The sequence below is a fragment of the Lepisosteus oculatus genome, chromosome 19 (genome assembly GCF_040954835.1).
Source record: "Lepisosteus oculatus isolate fLepOcu1 chromosome 19, fLepOcu1.hap2, whole genome shotgun sequence".
NCBI classification, from domain to species: domain Eukaryota; kingdom Metazoa; phylum Chordata; class Actinopteri; order Semionotiformes; family Lepisosteidae; genus Lepisosteus; species Lepisosteus oculatus.
In genome coordinates, this window is record NC_090714.1 from 13,945,022 (window position 1) to 13,952,302 (window position 7,281).

A 7,281-nucleotide genomic window follows, 5' to 3' on the forward strand; every position below is an offset into this window, starting at 1 on the left:
TTGATTTAATTTATGGTATATATTTATACCTTATTGATACTTTTGTGTTTTCCTTATTAAAATGTTTTATGTACAAATGTAATCTTACACGTATTTCCCACTATTTACATTCCATCTAATCAGCATGCAACAAAATCAGGTGATGCCCATTGATTTCAATCACAGAGCTGCTTCTGAAAGAGGATGGATGTTCAGACAGCATTTGCTTGAAGAGAATGATCTGCAGCTGTGCAGTCTTTTGTGCTGCTGCCTTACAACTTGCAAGGTCTGAGTTTTCTACTAGCCTGAAGGGTGGGTGTGTGTGTATTTTTCCTACTAGGATCTTGCCAAACAGGTCAGTTGTGACTCCCTACCTGCAGCACAGGAGTTTTGATCCACTGGTTTATAGTAATATAGGTCATACTGGGAACCTGTATGGTAGGCCTTTGAAAGATACGTGCGCCATTAAATCAAAACTTGTTTGTCCCCATGTCACAAAATAGGAACTTGGTAATTGATGGATGTTTTTCACTGTTATACATGATTCGCCTCAGGCATGTAAAAATTCAGAACGGGGAATTGTTTGTCATTGACAATAGGTAGATATTGAAGAAGACACCCTTATAGCAGTACACTGCATCCGAGAGTATTACGTGTATAAAGCCACTAGTGGGTTTTGCAATTTTTAGGACAGAAGATTATCTGAGAATAAAAAGGTGCTGGGGTTGTTGGCTTCTGGTATGTGGCAGTGCCATTTATTTCAGTATTGACAGGCTGCTGCCTGTAACTTGGATCTGCTTGGAGCCAAATCAAACCATGTGCAGCCAATGTCTTGGGCTCAGGCCCTCAACGGAACACAGTGAAAGAGAGGTGGCGCTAGGAGACTCCATCCACACAGTTAGCGTAATTGTGGGATAATCAATCACACATTTATTATCAGTTAGTCCCACACTGCAAATCAACCTGAGCAAAGAGACCAAAGTGACATGATTAATGCACGATTTAATATAGTGAAATGAATCAAATTATTACTGACAAGCCGGTCTACTCACAAGAAGGGAGTGTAGTATGTGTAAGGCTTAAGCCATGCTTCCATGAGGAATCTGACTGGACATCAAACCAGTATAACTGGGAAAGGGACCTGACTGTACTTTGGAACTGTGAGGAACGTTTACAACAGAATTCATTGTTTTTAAATCATAGTCCTATTGGCCTGTTAATTACTGAATCATTCCTCCGAAGAAATAAAGAACTAGAATTAGACCAACAAGGCAGGATGTGACTAACATCTGAATTAATGAATCTATTAATTCAGAATTAATTTCTTCACCTATTTTGTTTGAGCCTTTATTACCAAGCTATTGCCTCTCTGTTGCCACCACTGGAATGATTAAATCGATGGTGAAACTTGTGGCCATATTCTCGATATGGCAAAGTATATTCATTAATCACAACCTGTACTTTTTTTGCAATTAAGCTTTGCAACACGAAAGCTGTTTTGAATTCAGCTTGTATTTCAGTCTGCGTTGTTTATAGAAAAAAAGAAAAAGGTTATGCAAAGCAGGGACACGGGTGAATTCTGACTGATCTCATTGTGATTTGCACAAGGACTGACCAACTGAGAACAAAAGACACTGTATTTGATGTACTATGTCACCTCCCAAATCAAAGTTCTAAATAAACATTATAAAAACTTCCTGTGGATAATAAGACTTTCAAAGTTTCATGGTTTCAGGGTCACTATGACCTCCTGTGCAAATACCATACTGTCAGATTTCATTTTGGCATAGTTTTTATTAACATTATTTCATTTCCATTTATTCAAAAAGAGGATCTGCTTATTAAAGGAGCTTAATAAAACTAAATTGAATTTTACTTGTCCTATTGTGAATCTATTGGAAACACCCCCATTATATCTCTTCCATCACAGTCATTTGATTGAGCAAATACACAGGATATTGTGGTATCTCCATAGCAAATGGCTCAAAAGCCAAGGATGGAAATATTCAAATTGAGAATTTCAGAACAAAATGTTTAATAGTTCCAATTATTATCCTTTAAAAAGAAACAGGATTTGTTACAAATGACCTAGTACAGGAACAAAAGAATAGATAGCTAACTTATCATGCCAGCTTGGAATAAGTAAATGACAAGGGGTTGCACTAATAATCTTTAAAGCTGAAATGCCATTCTATAAGTGATGGAGGTGAAAAGTCTTAACCATCCCTTACAGAGCTAATTAGAATCCTCATCTTTGGGACACAAGGTCATAGGGGTGTACTATAGGTAGGGGCTACAGTTGGACTGGCAGGGGCATCTAGCTCCTGACCGGAAGGTCCTGGGTTCAAATACAGATAGGAGAAAGTGATGTAGGTTGCTCTAATTCCTTCTAGATGGCTCCCAGGTCCACTCAGCCTGCTTTCCAAGTGAGTCCTGGGAGTTAATCCTTCCGGGGGTATTAGGCTGGCAGGAGCGTGATTTGAGACCATATCACCTCCACTTCATGTGTTTCATGGTCAATGGCCCTTGCCCCCCATTCCTCATGGGCCTTGATGGCCTGAAAGGGGACCTAACCTACAGTTGGACTCCTAGATGCAAGGCATCTTGCCCCAGACACAGGTTTGAGCATTTTTCTGGACTCAGGAGTGCAGGGGCATGACTGGAGTGCTCCCTTCTTTCCTGATGCTAGGATTTTTCAGACCAGCATTGACACTGTATCTTCTTCAAACGTTCGATGGTATCATAGCCACTATCTAACTGGCTCCAGGTCTTCACATCTTTGTGAACGATTCAAATGTCATTCGGGAATTTTACAAGGCTGCTCCTTAAAAAATACTGAAACTCTCTTTGAATTTTAACTTATAGTAGACAAGTTCTTTTTTGATTCCCTGAACAATTTTTAAATATGCCAGAAACTAAGTTTACTGTATGTGCAGCAGTCTTTCAAAGGTTTCCTCTGCAAAATCTTTCCTTGCATCCAATAGAGGGAAAACAACATAAATGAGAGGAACATACAGTACAAACAATTCAAAGGGGAGATTTTTGTTTTTGTAACATGCCGGATTAATTCTGCTGGGCTACTCTCCATGTCTAGCACTGAGAACATCCAGCTTTTTGGAAGGAAGTTTGATATGTGACTGGGAATTACATCATTGATCTTGGATGGCAGCATTGAGATATTTCATTACAGCCAAGGCAAATGTGACCTTCACACAGGTATGGAGAAAAAAAATATATAAACTCAAAATGACTGTAATCCAATCGGTTTTTCTGAGCTCAGGCACGCTTCTAAGGCCAGGAAGTAACCTCTTAGTGTGAATGGAGATGTTTTCAAGAGATTTTGACTGAAATGGTCTGTCCCATTGAGAAACGAGAAGCACCACAAAAGAGGCAAAAGGATTAATTATGTATCCTAATGCACTCTGACTAGTTATCCACTGTGTGTGTGTGTCTGGATGATCAGGGGTCATTAGACCAAGGGTTGTGTAACAGAACTCCATGCTCAAGCTCCATTTCTGGCTCAGACTCATTACATGTCACCCTGAAAAAGTAACTGAGACGTATTGCGCTTTGTCTTTTTGGAAAAGAGTATTTTTTAAAAGCTCATTGCTTATTTCCTTAAGATGATAAAAAGATTTCTGCTATACGTCCGTTGGAACTTTGCATAGGCACACTGAAGCCATACGATTTTCACCATTTGGTTTGATGATAAAATCTGGTTAGACTTCTGGATGAGAACTATAATGAGAAATATAAGGAACCCCACCCTCCCAGTGGATCACCTGCTACACCTCTCCGCTTTTTCTACTGGCATGTCACGACAGATCAAAGTAAGACCCATGTGGCTGGAATTCTGGTCCTCAACGAGCAAAGTGAAGCTGACATTGTAGAAGAGGGGTGTCAATGCAATGAAGTTGTCATTTTTAATATAATTTTGGCAGATCTCACTGACATTTTGGGGAGAATTTTGACAAGTTTGGGGAAATCTGATTCGACAAACACATAATCGATGTCGGTCTGAATCAGTTTATGTAGAAATAAGGCATGTTTTCTAGTTTGTGTCCCACAGTTCCATGCTGAACATTAACATTATTACCTGCTGTAGAATGAGGTGATTCCAGACCCAAAACCCCATGGCGGCCACTTCTTGTTCCTTTGTGCATGCTGCATTAGGTTTAACGACTTACCTGCTCATCCAAAGAAATACGGTTCACAGAGCAGATAGTAAAACAGATCTTCGTGGCTTTGAAGAACTGGACAACAAAAAACAAGCTGACTTTTCATTGAGGATTAAAAACAAAATTAAAGGGCCTGAGGTAACCAAGAGCCTTGTCATTTTAGAGCCATCAAGGCTATAAAACAATATTCTTGAGAAAAATTTCTGTAGCCATCTCAGAATGTTTGATCTGACTTGTCCCAAACAAGGCCCAGCTGTAAAGTTCTACGGTAAGTGGACAGAGGTTTGGCCAAAGAAAACTGACTATTTAGTATTCAGGGCTGGCAAATATGTATAGTGCCAATACGCATTGTGCTGATGAGGTCAGAAAATTGCAACTCATTGTCAGCACAGGCTGTACCATATACTGTATAATAATAATAATAATAATAATAATAATAATAATAATAATAAGTTAGGGGAAATGCAACACTGGAGTACAGAATGGACTGAGATCGTGTTGATAGAGGGCAGGCCACATATTTTGGAAGTGCTTTCCACTGCTGAAATATGTCCTTTCCAAATTTGGGAATCTTGCTGTTGCACAGTCTGTGCACAAGTGTACATAAAAAAATAACCTTAATGCAATTCTAATAAAGCAATTGTTTTGGGAGTGCCAGGCTGAGAAGCAGTAAGGGAGACTAAACTAGTGTTTAGGACCCTGCATGTACTGACCATGTCTGGGTGTATTGGCACAGTGTGGAGCAGGTGGAGGGGGACATAAATCAGTCAGGGGACAGTGGATTAAAGACAGCAGGGTCCTGGAATTACAGTAAATAGAATAGTTGAGAGGGGTCTGAATCTCTGAATCAGTGGCCTGAACTATGGAGCCTAACAGCAGTGTGGTACAGTTGTTAGGGCTCTAGACCTGTAGCTGGACTTGTGGTTCATATTCTTCATGGGGGCAGTGCTGTTGTTCCCGTAAGCAAGTCACGTGACTCAGGTTTCTTCAGTCAAACACCCAGCAGTAATATATAAACTCACTGGTACCATTTGTACAAGGCTCCACCCAAATGTATGTATGGCCCCTCAACCACAGCCTTGCAGAGACTTGCTGTCTTTTTGCTTTTCATTCCATCTGAGCGCTCAGTGGTCTGCTGATTTACTCAATGAGCAAAAGGCCAATTAATACTTTAGCTCTTTTCAGCTGAGGTGCACAAAGACAGCTGGAAAGTGTCCCGGTAATCCAGGCCAGAAGAGACGTGAGGAACTCTTTTGAGTGTGATAAGCTTTGAATTCAAAACAAACTTTGCTTTGGAAGGTCACTTCGGGTGACCTGACAGTCCTCTTTTTTGAGTCCCATCCAGACCACAAAGAACTCAAGATTTTACTTAATTGTAGAGTCTTGTCTCAATGTCTCTGTGAGGGTGTAAAACCACTTTAGCTGAGCTGTAGTTTTGTCTGGCTTCCTCTATACCTTCCCTCACTGCCACATAAAAACAGGATTGATCAAAACAGGGCAGAAATAATCTGTTATTTGACAGAAAAGCTTGTTTTTGAAAGCTTGAACCCGACCACTTTATAACTTTCTGCAATGGCACGCGACACATGAATCAAATAAAAGAACAGACAACCACAATTTCCCCTTATCTTGTGAAACTTTATTGATGGTTATTGTTCAGCTGATCATACGGCATGCACATACGATGACAAGGAGAACGCCTGGTCACAACACTTTTTTTAAAGCAGAATTTTTATAGTAGAATCACAGAGGTGGGTAAGATAATTTACTGAGTTGTGCGGTGTGACGCGCACAGTACACATGAGGATATAACTAAGATCTGCAGCGAGACAGCTTTAAGCTGCTTTGTATTTGTTGTAGTTTTTTTCTTTTTCTTTTCTTTTTTTTTATAAATACAAAAAGGAGACCTGTGACAAACACCTCAACTTAGGTTTACTTGTAAACAGGACAACATGAACAGAGTCTTAGCATATGCACAGACAAGCTGCAATTCTTCAGAAACGCTCACAAAGAGCCAAGAGCCACCTTGACAGCTCGTGTGGCACTCTGAAATAACTCGGAGAGACTGAATTTTATATATATATATATAATATTTTCCTTAAACAAATCAGTTCCTTCATGTAAAGGCCTTGTTTAAAAAAATAACTAAAGGATCTTGCTTTAAAAACAATTTGAATAATAATCAAATGAAAAGCAAACATACAAACAACAAAACAATGTATCACAAGCTGTGAACAGAGGAAAAATTGCAGGTTGTGGGTGCAGTACAGTAAGGTCTAAAAAGTACCAAGCTGACAAAAATACCATGATTATCTCTACATAATGATTGCAATACTTGTAAAATGTTTATATAAACCTGAATATGATTATCATGTAATTCCATAAAAATGATACACCTTTCTCTAACAGTTGGTCTACTAGACTAAATCTAAAACATCATAGGTTGTGTATTTTCTATAACAGAACATTTCCACTGCACAGTTCAAATTTTATACATTGTTGTTGTCTTTTTTTTTTAACTGGTACAAAGAATTCTAGTTTTATTACTTTCCTTCTGAAAAACAAAAAGAAAAAATAGAAACAGTGCTTTTATCACCTTATTTATTAATGTTTTTATTTGTATTTTTTTCCCTCCCATAATACAAAAGTCAGCAATGATATCAATAATTTATATACTGGAAGTAATATAAAAAGAACGCTTTTTAAATGGCCTAAACTAGTTAAGGTTTTGATTAAACAACTAGGTAATGGTTAAACAGTTAAATACTGCCTTGGTGAAATATCTTTTGGGGCGTTTCTGACATCTTCTACAAAAAAAAAATCATAATGTACTAGTGTCAGAAAGCGCCCCAGGAACACAACCTTTGGCTTTGAATAGTGAATGATTTAAGACAGCTGATAATAGTCAGTACAGTGGTGACCCCTTCTGACACTGTAGCAATTTTTTTTCGGGATTAATAACACCCCCTCCCTCCTCCCAACTGCCCCCCCAACCCTGGTGCCTAAATTCCTGGGCCCCACCCCATCCCTGACCAATCCCCCACCCCTTTTCCCCTCAAACAAACCAAAAATAGAATCAAATTAAAAACAAAGGCAATGTAAAAATGCAGAAATCAACATGACT

The 7,281-nt window shown here is 39.0% G+C and overlaps 1 protein-coding gene across 21 annotated transcripts in view; it reads right to left on the reverse strand.

The window, feature by feature from the left end:
• Positions 1-5,774: 5,774 nt before the first annotated feature.
• Positions 5,775-7,281, reverse strand: part of rbfox1 (RNA binding fox-1 homolog 1) — a 644,474-nt gene continuing 642,967 nt past the window's right edge. For all 21 annotated transcript variants that reach the window (XM_069181079.1, XM_069181083.1, XM_069181077.1 and 18 more), the window contains one exon: positions 5,775-7,281. This exon is cut by the window's right edge. The gene's annotated coding sequence lies outside the window, so the exon portion shown is untranslated.